Below are 15,923 nucleotides of genomic sequence, written 5' to 3' on the forward strand. Positions count from 1 at the left end.
ATCAGAAGGTAGACTGTAGTGGATTGAATATGTCCCCCTAAAAGATATGTTGATGTCCTAACCCCCAGTACCTATGGATGTAATCTTATTTGGAAAGAGTCTTTGCAGATGTCATTAGTTAAGACAAGATCATACTGGGTCAGGGTAGCCTCTAAACCCAATGCCTGGTGTCCTTATAAAAAGGCCATGTAAAAACAGAGAGACATAGGCACACAGGCATATGAAGACAGAAGCAGTGATAGGAGCCATGTGGCTATAAGCCACGGGATGATAAGAACGGCCAGCAATGAACAGAAGCTAGGAAGGGGGAAGGAAAGATTCTTCTCTAGGGCCTTCAGAGTGAGCATGCCCTGCTGATACTTTGATCTCAGACTTCTAACCTCCAGAACTGTGAGAGAATAAATTTCTCTTGTTTTAAGCCACTCAGCTTTTGGTAACCATTCTAGGAAACTAACATAACTGCCTACAAGAAAACTCCGTTAATTACAAATACATAAATATTGGCAAAATAATGGTAAAAAGCATGTCACGATAACACCAGGCAAAAGATATTAGAGTGACAATATTAATATCAGAAAAAATAGATTTCAGAGCAAAGGAATAAAAGCCTTTTCATTAAGATGAAGGGGTGAATATATGAAGAGAACATAATAGCTTATAATGTTTATGCACCTAGTTACAAAATATATAAAGCAGAAAATGATAGAAGTACACAGAGAAATAGAAAAACTGACTATTATTATAGGAGATTGCAATGCACTTCTTTTGGTAATTGATAGAAGTAGATTGAAAATTAATAAAAATATAGAAGATATGAAAAACTATCAATCACCTTGATATAATTAACATATATTGAACACTCTACCCAGCAACTGTGGATTACATATAATTTTCAGATATACAAAAAAGTTTTTCCAAATTATGTCACATTCTGGCCAATAAGACAGTTCCCAATAAATTTAAAAAGATTCAAGTTGAAAAAATTTGATGTTTGTTGGCAATATGATTAAATTAGAATCAAAAACAGGAAAAAAAATCTCTGGAATATGTCCAAATAATAAGAAATTAATAGCAAACTTATAAATATCAACATGAAAAATAGTATGTTTAACTGAGTGAAAATGAAACACAACATATCAGAAGTTCTGAGATGCTGATAACGCAATATTGAGGGAGAAACTTACAGCACTAAATCTCTATATTAGAAAAAAAGAATGGTCTCAAAATTATGTCCTCGGAATTTACCATAGAAAGCATTTTAAAAAGAGCTAATTAAACTCAAAGTAAGTAGAAGAAAGAAAATAATAAATATCAGGACAGACAGAAATGAAATATGAAACAGAAAAAACAGGAGAAAGTAAAAAAAAAAACCCAAAAGCTAGTTATTTAAGATCAATGAAATTGATAAAATGTTAGCCAGACTGATGAAACAGAAAGAAGGTACAAATTAACAAAGCAGGCGAAAGAGAAGTAATATTACTACAGATTCTAAAGATATTGAAAGAATAATTAAAAAATAGAATGATCACCTGTATGCTGATATACTCTACAAGTTAGATGAAATACACAAATTTCTCAAAAGACACAAATTACCAAAGCACACTCAAGAAGACACAGATCATTTGAATAGTCACAAATTTATTAAAGAAATTGTACTTATATAAAGAATGCTGTAGGCCCAAATGGCTTCACTGATAAAATTCAAACAATCGAGGAAGAAATAGTATCAAATCTGTACAAACTTCAGAAAATTGAAGAGTAAGGCAATATCTGCCATCTTATGTCAGTGAACCAGTATTACCTTGATACCAAAACCAGAAATAGACATTACTAGAAAAGAGAACTATAGACCACTATCCCTCATGAATATAGATGCTAAAATTCTAAACAAAATTGTAGCAAAATAATATCCAACAATATATAACAAGGATAATACATGATAGGACATGATTTCCTAGTCACCGCAATGTTCCCCTTCCTCAAGAAAAAAGACAACTCACCAAGCCAAATGTTGATAAGAATGTGGAGCAAACAGAACTCTATTACATTGCTGGTTAAAATGTGAAATGGTACAACTTTGGAAAACTTTGGAAAACAGTTTAGGAGTTATTCACAGAGTCAAACATACCTACTGTAAGACTCAGTACTTCTACTCCTAGGTATTTTTCCAAGAGAGATAAAAACATGTCCACAAAGACTTCTACAAGATTAATAGAGCTTGATTCTTAATGGCCCCACCTGGAAATGACCCAAGTGTTCATAACAAGAGAATGAGTAAACACATTTTGATATTATATATTCATTTGATGGAACACTCTTAGCAACAAAAAGTTGTCAACTAACGACACATGTGAAAAAATGAATGTGCAAGATGCACACATTATGTTGACTGAAAAAGGTCAGACACATATGAGTTCATATTTTAGGGGCACCTGGGTGGCACAGTCAGGTAAGCAAACAACTTTTGGTTTCAACTCAGATCGTGATCTTGAGCTTTTGAGATTGAGCCCTGCCTTTGGCTCCACACTCAACGTGGAGTCTGCTTGGGACTCTTTCCCTCTCCCTCTGCCCCTCCCCACCATGCTCTCTGTCTGTCTGTCTGTCTCTCTCTCTCTTTCTAACATAAATAAATAAATCTTTTTTTTTTAAAGTTCATATTTTATAATCCTATTTAAACAAACTTTTAGACTAGGTGAAACTAACCAATAGCAGAAGGGGTTGCCTGAAAAAAGACAAAAGAACATTTCCGGGGATGGTGGAAAATATTTCAGATGATTGTTATAAATGGTAATTACACAGGTGTATGCTATCGTAAAAACACATTAATCAGAGCACTGAACTGTGCATTTTATGATACGTAATTCACACCACAAAAAGGAAAAGAGAGATGCAGGTTAGAATTAGCTAATTAATAGTAGTTTTGATAAGTACATTTATTTCTTTTCTCCATCTGGTAAAAAACTAAGATTGGGAACTGCTTTAAGCTGCAGTGTGCTATGAGCAAGAATTTACCCTTATTGTTGTCAACCATGGGTATTTTGGAATTCTTCGTTACTGAGGCATAACCAGGACAAGGTGATTAATAAGCAGATCAAGTCTTAACTTATTCTAACACATACTGCCTTCCTGTTTCTGCCATCTTTTAAAATATCACCATCTTCAAAAACTTAAAGCATGAAATTTATAAATTACCTATAATGTCTTTTTTTAACTTGTTATCTTATATAACTGTTTTATTCTTCCTAGTGATACTATAATATTCTATACATGAGAAGTCAAGTCACGGGGAGTGTGGAAACTATATTGAAAGCTGAAAATATGGAGATCAATGGCTTATGCTATTTTAAAATAATAACTTATGAGGGTGACCTGGCTGCAAATGGCGACTACTTTGATATTTGAGGGGAGAGGGGACACCACTCTCTTTCTTTTCCTCATCACAAGAGGTCACAGAAGGAAATAACTCTTCCTACAATCCACAAGACTTCTAGTAACATCCTTCATTCCTGGGAAAATGCTGAGCATTAAGATTGGAAGAAGCGAACGGCTTTGAAACTAATGTATACTGACTGGACATTGTGTACTTGGCATTTTGCAAGTTGCTTTAAATACATTGTATTATTTAATCATCATTAATCTTCATTTAAACCTACAAATTATGTATTACCATTTCTGTTTTAGAGGTGAAGAAATTAGGCTCAGGAATTAAATATATTGCCTATTTTTTTCACATACAACACTGTAAGAGCTCAAACCCAGGGAAGTCTTATGCTGAAGAGAGTGTTCTACCTTATTACACCCAGAACCCCTGGCTAGGCCTCCCCTCCCTGAGTTATAACAGCCTTCTGACCTCCAAACCACAGTCCAAGGAACAGGAAGAAAAACTGTTATTTGATTTGTGGTAAAGACAACATATCAGATTTGTTTAATTCCTTCTTCATTATTTAGCTCTCAGAAATACCATCTATTAATCACCTGAGAGTTAATCATACTAAATTTCATCCATTAAAAACAGAAGCTATTAGTCAGAGAGCCAACAGCACAGACAGTGCACATGAAAAGCAATCATCATCTTGGATGTGGGCCAACATTTGTCCAGCTAACTGTTGGCTGACACAGAGCAAGAACACACTGGAAGGACGTAGGTACGAGGAATCAGAAATTTTATTTTCCAAAGAAAACAAAGCATAAAAAGGAAAAATGGCATTTCAGTGAAGTTTTTAAAAAAACGTTCTTTTTGGAATTTCCAATCACCTTTGAGTTTGCTGTGTCCCACTGAAGATTAAAAATGCATCAAAGTGATTTGCAAATTATAAACAGATGCATTATCATGAGGAAGAAACTGTGGGTGAAGAACATGAAAACACCTAGAACTCTCAGATACAAGAAAACCCCATTTTCCTTTTATTCAGCAGCATTACAGGGGCAATAATTATATTTCTAAGAAGACTGGCATTGATATTCTTACAATTTTTATGCAACATTATATGACATAGTATATCACTCAAATCCGTCCCTTCACCTTCCTTCAAAAATTCAATTGACTTGGAAAGCATTAAGAGTGCTTCTTCAGAATAGTGTTAATAAGTATAATAAGGCAACTCTGAAATGCAATCCTGTACACACATTAGCAAATGCTATTCTCGGGTTCCACGTTACCCAACAGTAGTCTGCATGGTGGTGTGAAGGGCTCTAAAACACCCTTCACCTACAAGAAATCTTTTCCACAATTATGTTCCCAAACCATGAGCTTCTACCACTCAAGCAACATGTTTAAAGTACCTGTCGTTTTTCCACCTATTGACCTTGATAATATACTTTAGAGCTGGGTTTTCTCGAAGTCTGATACTGGAACCAACTAATGCTGAATTTGGGGGAGGGGGAGTAGAATAGGGTTTGAACGTATGAAATTTGAGCAAACTTCACAGATGATTCAACTGTACACTAATGTCAGAGAGTAAATAACTACTAACACCTTCAATACCTTCATTTTTATCAATCATAGTCAGCTTAGCTTATGTAGTTTATCTCACGATCTTTCCTCAAAAATTCATTGAGTGATATAGTCCAGCAATATTAGATGGAGCCCAGGAAAAGGGAGAAAAGGAAACTGCGAAATGTTTTTACCAATATCCCAGCTTTTCCTAGTTATTCACATCCTGTGTATCTAGAAAACTGTCCTAACTTAGCCTAATATATAGTTATATAAGGAAAGGAAATGGAAATTTAGGAGGACAAATATTTATTGAGCTTTTATACAGTGTGCCCAAAATTCACACATTCAATTTTATCAATAATTGTGTACATATTATTTTCTTATTGTTTAGATGGGGAATCTGAAGATCAGCTAGGTTCCATATTTTGTCTAAATTCATGTAGGACTTTAATTCAGCAATTTTTGTCCTTAAAACTTTTTTTTTTTCATTATTAAATTCTTCTGTCTCTCCGGGCATACCTTCTCATTATTTTATAAAGGTATAAGCTGTGCCCCCCAAGGGGGTATTGGAGGTATTCAGAATATCTAGACATCAGTAATATCTTCATACATGAAAATCAATGGACAAAAATACAATAAGCAGAATTCCACATCAGCTTTGCCAGGTTGCCATTTGAATATGTGGGCTAAGTTCTTGAATGTGGTGAGGCCATGCCAAACTAGGACTCGTTGAGACAGGAGAAGTTGGTAAAGGTGGTGAGCACTGGCCTTGTAGCTTAGCATAAATCCCAGGGCTACTGCTCTTGGGAGGTGGGCAACACAGCAGGTCAATGTTAGCTCCACTATTCAGAGCTCACCTTCTTACCCTTAAAAAAATTAAATTAGAATGTAAGATCCCTCTTCTTCCAAATTGGTGCTAATAGATTTTCTAATAACTTTTATGTTATTTTTATGTAGATGCCACTGGGCTCCATTCTTAAGGTTTTCTGATTTCAGGAAGAAGGTCCTTGACTTCTAAACACCCAGTGGTTCTCATAGCCACCACCCATGCCATCTCCTTATCAGACAACCAATAGCCCTTATTATACAAATAATATTTTGAAGCAAATTTGTGACTTCTTTATTACTGAATCTCCAGAGCACAGCATGGAATCTGGACCCTAGTAAGTACTAGTTCTACATGTGCTGTCTTTTGTTCATGCAACAGATATTTATTAAGAACCTGGATATCAGGAGCTATGGTGGCACTGAGGACACAAGGATGAATAGCAAGTTGGGGTCAAAGGGAGAATGTGCACACCTACATCACCAAGTCATGACTTAAAGAATCAACTGCAGCATTTGTGACATGTGAAGCACACATTCCCAGACCCACCTCATTTGACTCTCACTTGGAGCAACTGGAATGGGGCAATCAAGTTACTTCTTACATCAGGCAAAGCTGGGTTAGAGGGCCGAATCTTGAAGATAAACTAGGAGTTTTCCAAGTAGAAAGAAAGGGATCAAAAAACAGTTGGAGACAACTGCCCCTTAACCAGACAATTGCTCAGAAATATTCTCCACCCAATTTCCTTCCTGACATTCCAGTTCATGACACATTCATCCCTAAGGTAAGAAGTAGAATGTGGTTCTACTCTGTCAATTTTGACAACTTTTGACAACATTGACAATCACCAGACACATCTCTCTAGCCCATCAGTTCAGTTTCTGGTTCCATGTGGAATTCTGCACTCTGCCTTTTTGCTGGAGTCTCCTGACATGCCTCCCACATGACCTACCAGGTGCACTAATGCTGATTTCCTACCAGACAGAGGACAGACCAGTCCAGAAAAGAATAACAAAGAAAGCGGATGATGGCAGGCTCATCCCAGGGTCGAATCCCTGTTAGCTGGGCAGCTAGCAGTCATCAGGAAAAAGATTTTAGCTGCATCTATGGTAGTCAGTAGAGGAAAAAAGCAAAATAAGTATGTTTTATGTTGAGCCATTAGGTAAAGTTCTGAAGAAAAGCAAATTGTATTAAGAGAGAAGAGGGCAAGAGTAGGGAAAGAGAGAAAGAGAAAGAGAAACTTCTCACCAAGCATTCCTGTTCAGTGAGAGTCACCCAAACAAAGCCTTCTGTCTGCCATACAAAGTGAAATAACCTATAAATAAGAGCAAGTATTTTAAATGTTAGTTCAAGGAGAATCATTATGATGTAAACTAATTCTTTCTTGTACCTGCAAAGTGAAGCCAGTCTTCTTACAGACACATCCCTGTCTTCCTGGGACTCAGAAGTCAAGTGAAGGCAATCTCTTAGAGATGGAATTCCATTTTTGACTGCAGGCACGTAATCAATAACCACCAATCATCCAGGAAACAAATTCATGAGACTGTCTCTCTCTCCTTTTTCCTCCCTAGGCCAAGCGCTTCCTTCTCTCAGATGACAGATTCCTCTTTTCAGCTATATGAAGACAATCAAGTTTTACAAGTATTTGTTAGGATTACATTCTTTAAAGTCTGGCTTCAGTCTCCTGGTCAACTAACAGATCCAATCGATCTCTGTTCAAATTCTGTTGTTTCAATTCACCAAATCTTTGGCTCTTGCTCCAAGAAAGACTAGAATAAGTATCAGAAAAGAGAGAGAAGCAATAAAATTGAACATTCCACTCTGATCTGTCCATTTCAAATATTTTGTGGTGCAAACAGAGAACGGTAAGAGGAAGTGGGTCCTTTTCAAAAGCAGCATTCTAAATAGTGTAAGACAGCCAATTACTGAACATAGCTGGGACTTTCACACTTTTTACCTCAAATAAGAATGAAAAGGAAGCAGAATTCTTACCCATAGATAACTTTTTTGATGAGAATATTTAAGCATCAGAACTGGAAGAATAGAATTATAACAGAATTGCACAAATCATTGTATCTTTGTTCTTTATGCAAACCAGTTGGTCTAAGTATTATTAAACATTCAGACTGTGGCAATATATATTAAACCACTTAACTTTAAAAAGGAAAATCTGGAAGTCACCAGTTGGTTGTATTAAATATTTGAAAAGTATCTGGGTGAATATCAGCATGGGATGATTTACACCAAGGCAGAGAGAAAAATAATAAAATAGTAGCTTCACCAAAAATCTACTTAGGAAGATCTTTCTTAAAAAAAAAGAAAAGATTTTTTATTTATTTATTTGACAGCGAGAGAGAGAGAGAGCGAGAGCAGGAACACAATCAGGGGGAGTGGGAGAGAGAGAAGCAGGCCTCCCATGGAGCAGGGAACCCGATGCGGGGTTCGATCGCAGGACCCTGGGATCATGATCTGAGCCGAAGGCAGACACTTAATGACTGAGCCACCCAGGTGCCCCAGGAAGATCTTTCTTTAAGAATATAATTGATAGGGGTGCCTGGGTGACTCAGTCATTAAGCGTCTGCCTTTGGCTCAGGTCATGATCCCAGGGTCCTGGGATGGAGCCCTCATCGGGCTCCCTGTTCCCCGGGAGGCCTGCTTCTCCCTCTCCCACTCCCCCTGCTTGTGTTCCTGCTCTCACTGTCTCTCTATCGCTGTCAAATAAATAAAAAATCTTTAAAAAAAAAGAATATAATTAATAATCTCCTTGTACTAGAAGTTAAAACCCTCAAGATAACAGCCAAGAGAACACAAAGAATGGATAGATAGTACTCCATGAGAAAATGAGAAGAAAAAGAGAAAAGAAGGAGGATGGAGAACACAAAAGGGGAGAGAACAGACCAGGCACATGTTCTGAAGCTGTAGATAAAATGGCAGGGCATGGCCATGAGACTTTAAAGAACAGAATCTATCAACCACTTAGAAGGACTTTGGTTGTCTTCTGTGTGAACAACACCTCTTCCACCCTCTCCTCTTATTGTATCGCTAGTATAACTGGCAAAATACAAATGCTTGTGAGTGAGGGTATTTTGCCAATATTATAGAAAAGGCTGTATTTTACATCTGGGTTTACTAGCACAAAACTCAGGCATCATGAGAAGAAAAAAGAAAATCAACTAATAAATTTAAATTGGCACAAGCCAGATTCTGATCATTCAAAGTTCAACATAAAAACAATTCTCTCCTCATTCCACCCTCCCAAACACACTTTGGTTGCTATTGAAAACCATCAAAGAGGAAAACAAAACATGGGAAGATATCATTGAATATTGAATGTTAAAATATTCTAATATTGCTCTGAAGGGCTGAGAGGCCCCAGAAGTCATCTGAGTTATGCTGCTGTGGATCTGAACCAGGCAAATGTAATTTCAAATCTTTCTGTGCTATTGGTCTAGCTAAAGGTACTGGCTCCAAGCAACAAAAACCCCTGCCTGGACACCTCCCAAAGCCTCATAAACCAGGAAGGAGAATCTAGGATGGGCAAAACCAAGCCTTGTCTGGCAAGATGTTTAATGCTTGACCTAAGCCGAAAACAATTTTTTGAACGAGAAGACATATATGGACTCTAATACACCACACGTGATCCTGACCTTGCCTTTGAGAAAAATATTGGTCAACAGGTAGATGTATCTACAGCAATAGAGATATAAAATTAATCTCCTCACATGGGCATTCATTCCGTATTTATTGAGTTCTATGAGGCACGCACTGAGTCAGGTTTATGAAGGTACATTTATTTTAAATGGATGACCATCTACAGAAAAAGTAATATTAGTTACCTTCATTTTGGAAATAAATGTTCATCTGTTAAAATGTGAGTGGTAAACTGAAACCTGAACCTCTGTCTCTTAATCTAGATATCTACATCAATCCATAAAATGGTCAGTGTAGCAATTCTCAGCTCTGTGCAGAAAAAAGACAACTGTTATTTTAAGAGGCAGTATGACATGTGGAAAAAAAAAAAAAAAAGGGCTCTTTGGAGTTAGCCAGACTTGGATTTGTGTCCATATTGGGCTGCTTCATAATTGAGTGCTCTTCTTGGATGTGTGACTGGACTTGTCTGAGCCCCACTTTTCCTCTTAGGTAAATGGGGCTTAAAATGCTTATTCTTCATTACAAGTAGACACTCATGTGAATACATCATAATTTGTTACCAACATTTTGATGGAACTGTTTTGATGGGAGATACTTTAATTCAGCCTAAATAAATAAAAACAGTAAAAAAAAAAATCAAACAGGAAATATAGGGTCTTTGCCCTTGAGGAGTATTCGGTTCTATCCACTAGGATGACTTGGTGGCACACTGGCTCCCTGGACTATACTTTGATTCCTTCCTGCATCACCCAAGATATACAGTCCTCCTTTCTCTGCATTTGCTCTCCTGCCTGGATTTAACACCTCATCTGTATCAACCTGCATTGTCAGCCAGATGCCTTCTGCTAGCCTTGACTCTCTGGGCCTTGCTCTTCCCATTCTCCCATAGGGTATAATTTGTGAGCCAACCCCGGCTATATCACCGGGTATTTCTTGAAGCTGAGTTATAGCTGCAAGTTACACCTACTTGCACTTTATTCCTCACTAATAAACACTGCCAAAAGATTGAAATTCAAAATTGTGTCCACTTTCTCTAATGCTTTTCAAAAAATCTACTCCTTTGTTCTTTAATAGCTAAAACTCTACCTCATTGATATGTCTGTGTATAAAAACAACAACAACAAAAAATCCATTTGACAATGAAATACACTTGTTTACTTGTCATCAGTCTGGCCAAATTTCCTCCAGGAATATTCATTCTAATATTCCTACATTTTACTAGTTACTGCTGACCAGATGAAAAAAGCTTGTAACTAACGAGCAAATTTCTTATGCAGTCTCTAATCATTGGTTAATACTTTCTCTCCAATGAACCATATTAGAAATGTTATCTTATTTATATTGACATTTAGATATTCCTGATTGCTTTAATGTCTGACACATGGAGATTTTTTTTGGTCTAGTATAGCATCAAACATCTGGATGAAAGCTTAACATTTAGTAATTTAGCTCCATATTTTCAATTATCCTCATGTTTGACATCTTATGGAGCAAACAACCAGATGTGTCACTGAAGATTTCACTTTTTTACCAGATGTTCTAGTATCTACTAACATTTTTCAAATGAAAAAAAACAAAATTTTTTTTCACTTTTCTTAATAAACAACCTTTTCCCAGCCTTTTATGTTCGAATTGCTCTATCCTTTACTCAACAGAAAATCCAATTTCCTTGAAGCTGGTTAAAGCAAAAACAAAAACAAAAATAAAACCTCATGCTCTTTTTACTGTGTCTTTTCTTTTCCAGTCATGGTAATGATTCTATAGTTCTAACCAACTGATTGTAATAACCAACTGATGAAAGTCCCCTCTTGTGTGTTGCAAAGAAATTGACTTGGAAAGATGGCGGCTACATGAAAGTTTTGCCCCTATCATTTCAGAACACATTTCTTTACAATGTTGAGGATTCAAATCAAATATTTATTGGAAAACTACTCAGTTCAAGGCTCTGTGACAAAAATGAAGAAATTTCTAGAATTATGTAACACCTTTTCTCTCCACTAAATTTAAGACAGCCATATGTTTAATTGGCAATCAAAAGATTGTCTTAGGATTGTGAACTCTTGTTTGCAAAGACCAAAACAGATTCATATTAACCCCCAAATAAGGGTTTATTGGAAAGATTTACTGAAATGTCAAGAAAACACAGAACGGGAATTTCTGCTGTGTCTAGTGGGAACTAGAACCTTTCTGTCTCTCTTTCCTCCCTCATCTCTCTTCTCTCTCTGAAGGTACAGGATTCCTGCTTACTTGTGCATATCTTGTCACAACTGCTCCAATCTCAATTCTTCAGAATGACTCTTCCTAAGTCTCTAAGCTACCCTCCCATAACCTACCAATATCAGCAGCTTTCATTTATGTTTCTGTCAACTGTATCCATTTATTTTTATATGATATTGCAATCCAGTGAATAGATCAAATTCGATTTCTCAAGAAAGATTATCTGAAAGGCTCAGTGCATGCCGTGGGTTAGTTCCACTCTCTGTCAGGTTTCTATCCTGGGGTAATCAGTCATGACCAGAGGATTGGTTTTATGTGGTACAAATGTAGCAGACCTTCAGGAATATGTGGGGTGGAAGAAATTTCTAAGAAAGAGGCATGATGGGACAGTCAACAATAGATAGGGTTTCCCCACCAGCTGACCCAGAGACAGATGCTCCAAGTATTTTGATCAAGACTGACAAACTTAAAAGAAACCTTACGGATCAAATAGCCCAAATTCCCCTCTTACATAAAGGAAGAAAGGACTGGCAAGCTGAAATAACTACACATCAACTTTATCATTGTTTTTGTTTGGTATGTATTACTTAAAGATTACATAAAATGTCAAATATATTACATATACTATATTAAAGATAATATGTAGATTGTGAATATAACCATAAACACCATTCTATTCACTTGGTTTAGTTTCCTGACCCTGTTTTTCAATATTTTATTTTGGAAAGATTATTGTTAATTTTATCCAATGCAAAGAGCTAGTCAATTCATCAAACATCCAGCTGTGACCAAGACTATGGTTCCCTAAATTTTGTATTATTTTTGGACATACATAACCTGTATTACACATGCCTGAGATCAGGATAAAAAGAATATTACTCCATGAGACCAGGTTTTCTCCATCACCTCTGCCCTGCTAGTATGTGACCTTGAACAAGTCTGTTACTTCTCTAAGGTTTTGTTGCATTATCCATCAAAGTTAATGTGCAATGGCTTGTCTATTTCAGCTACATTGAAATGTTTCCATCAAATCAGCTCCTTCAAAATGGTGATGAAAAATATGATATATCCATTCTGTGTGTTCAAGAATATACTTGAAAGCATATCCCAAATGAATCCATACCACATAAATGTCCTAGGCTTGTCACTTAGTAAATAATGTTTATTGAAGAATAGTCATTAGTAGCTCCAGTTGAACAATAAGAAACTGGACTCAAAGAGGTCCCAGAAAAAAAAATTATAAAGTAATAAAATACAAACTCAAGACATATTTGGCCAACTCCAAAGACTGTAATTTTTCACCTGCCATGTTGCCTCTTACAACATCCTAAGCATGTCTTATCTTTCTTTATTCCACACTGAGACAAGAATTAGTCTAATATCAGGTATGAGGCAAAAAAAATCTCCTTGCTAACCCTATGGGTGAATATAATCTGAGAGAATTAACCAAAACAATGTTGTTTGTAAATTTTGATTAGATTTTTTCTATCAATTTATATGAGAACTTTCCTTTTCAAAGGAACCACATTTTATCTCCATTAAATATCTTTTTTTTAATTTATAATATTTTAACTAAAAAAGTAGAGCAAAAAAAAATTCAGAAATAAAATAATGTTCTTTTCAGCAGAACAAATTGAAAAAAGCAATAATCAAAGTATACACTTGGAATCAGTACATCTAATCATTTTGATTTAGAGTTTTAGCCATAAATGAATGATTAGATGATGAATTGCCCTATGCATCCTGATGTTCAGTCCTAAAAACTAACTACTTAAAAAGAGAGAAAGAGAGATAGAAAAGCCACTCACATTAAAGTAATCAGAGGGTGGTCGTTTCTAAACCTGAGAAATTATAAATGGCATTGCCAAATAAGAGTTGAGGAGAAAGAAACTTGAGGGGTAAAAACAATATACTTTCTTTGTGGTTTCTTTTTAATTTACTTATGACAAGACTGAATGTTCTTTTTCTTTATTCCATTAATGTTATAAAACTGGTGTTGATTCCTTATGTTTACATGTTTAGAATCTATATGGAAAGCTTCACAACATAATCACAAGCAGATTAAAAAGTAGCAAACATTTTTTTTTTTCATTGTGAGTATTGAGACCATAATCTTTTCTAGGTATTCATAAGGGGATTTGGCACATATAAAAGTATTGGAAAATCATCCATGACCAGTTACCTTCTGACAAGCCTGATCAGGCATCGTAGGTATGCCCTGCTGAATACAATGGTATGATGCTTAGCGCAAGGCAGGCTGAGACTCAGACAACCTGTATGGTGATTGAACAAAGGCCATGGTTTTATGCTGGAAATCGGGGCCAAGGGTGAAGGCCTGAAATTTGAGAATGAATAATGATTTGAGAACTTGGGCACACTGTAACATAAGCAAAAGATAGGAGGTGTTGAGACAGTTCAGAACAAAGAACATAAATGAAAAGATGGAAGTACGATTGATCCTTAAACAGCGTGGGGGTTAGGAGCACTGACTTCCTGCTCATTTAAAAATCCCTGTATAAATTTTGACTCCCCCAAAACTTAACTAATAACCTACAGTTGGCTGGAAGTCTTGCCAATAACCTAAATAGTCAATAAACACATACTTTGTATGCTATATGTATCACATACTGTATTTTTTTTTAAGATTTTTATTTATTTATTTGACAGAGAGATAGAGAGAACAGGTAGGCAGAGAGGCAGGCAGAGGGACAGGGAGAGGCAAGTTCCCCGCCGAGCAGGGAACCCGATGCGGGGCTCGATCCCGGGGACCCTGGGATCATGACCTGAGCCGAAGGCAGCCGCTTAACCGACTGAGCCACCCAGGAGCCCCCATATACTGTATTCTTACAATCAGGTAAGCTGGAGAAAAAAAAATGTTAGGAAAATCATAAGGAAGAGAAAATACATTAACAGCACTGTACTGTATTTATCAAAAAAAATCCACGTATCAGTGGACCCATGCAGTTGTTCAAGGGTCAACGGTACAATTTTGCTTTAGCATCAGACCACTTAAGAGTGTGACACTTGCAGGATGGGGGTAGCTTATAGGAATGTTTTAGGAAAAGACAAACTGTGAGATGACATTTATTTACTAAAACATGCACATTACAAATGTTGAGAGATAAAATCCCACTTATTGCTTACATGTGTCCTTGAAACTACCAAGTATGGGGAGTCAGCATTTTCTGATCATATTAGTAGCCCCTGGCTCTTAGTACTTTTCAGCAGCTTGCAAGGTTGGTATTATTATCCCCTTTTCTTTTTTTCTTTTTTTTTTAAGATTTTATTTATTTATTTGAGAGAGAGAGTGAGCTCATGCAAGCAGGGGGTAGGGGCAGAGGGCAGAGGAAGAAGCAGACTCCCTTCTGGGCAGGGAGACTGATGGGGCTCGATCCCAGGACCCTGAGATCATGACCTGAGCCGAAGGCAGTCGCTTAACCGACTGAGCCCCCCAGGTGGCCCGGTTATCCCCTTTTCTGAAGAAAGAAACAAGGCTCAGAGAATAACTGACTGAAGGAGGAAATTCAATTATTTGGCCATAAGCATGACATGTTTTTTTTTTTAAGATTTTATTTATTTATTTGAGAGAGAGAGAGCACATGAGAGGGGGGAGGGTCAGAGGGAGAAGCAGGCTCCCTGCTGAGCAGGGAGCCCGATGCGGGACTCCATCCAGGGACTCCAGGATCATGACCTGAGCCGAAGGCAGTCGCTCAACCAACTGAGCCACCCAGGCGCCCAAGCATGACATGTTTTTATTTGTCCTAGTAAGTACCACTAACTGCTTTAGGTCAAACTCTTCTGTAATCACTGGATAGAGGGTTCCTTTAACAAAACTTCATCCTGAATGCAAGAAGTTAAGACTCTTCCGTTGAAGAGTTATTGCTTCTTAAGGCTCACTGTTGTTCACTTACAAATTTCAATCTCATTTCCCATTCCAAATTCCCAGATATGACTAGTCTTGTGGCTCTAGCAACTTGGCATGGAGGTAAAGAGTCTTCTTTTCCATACCTCTTCACATTCTCCTCATATCCCATCACCCTGGTATGGAGCACAGGCATGAAGAGAGAACAGCTAGATCCTTATTTCGTTAGCAAGGAAGAGCCAGTTTGGGCTCAACTTTTCCTTATGCACATCTCAGCCCCTTCTTACTCATTCCATGTAGTCAGTGATGCCATAGACACCAGCAAAATAGCTCAAGCTCTTCTCATAGCAGACCAGGGCTCCACCAAATGATGGGAGCATGGGTTGCCCACCCCAACTGTCTCACCTTGCCTCCCAGCCCCAACTTCCCTC

Source organism: Neomonachus schauinslandi, chromosome 3 (assembly GCF_002201575.2).
Source record: "Neomonachus schauinslandi chromosome 3, ASM220157v2, whole genome shotgun sequence".
Lineage (NCBI taxonomy): Eukaryota > Metazoa > Chordata > Mammalia > Carnivora > Phocidae > Neomonachus > Neomonachus schauinslandi.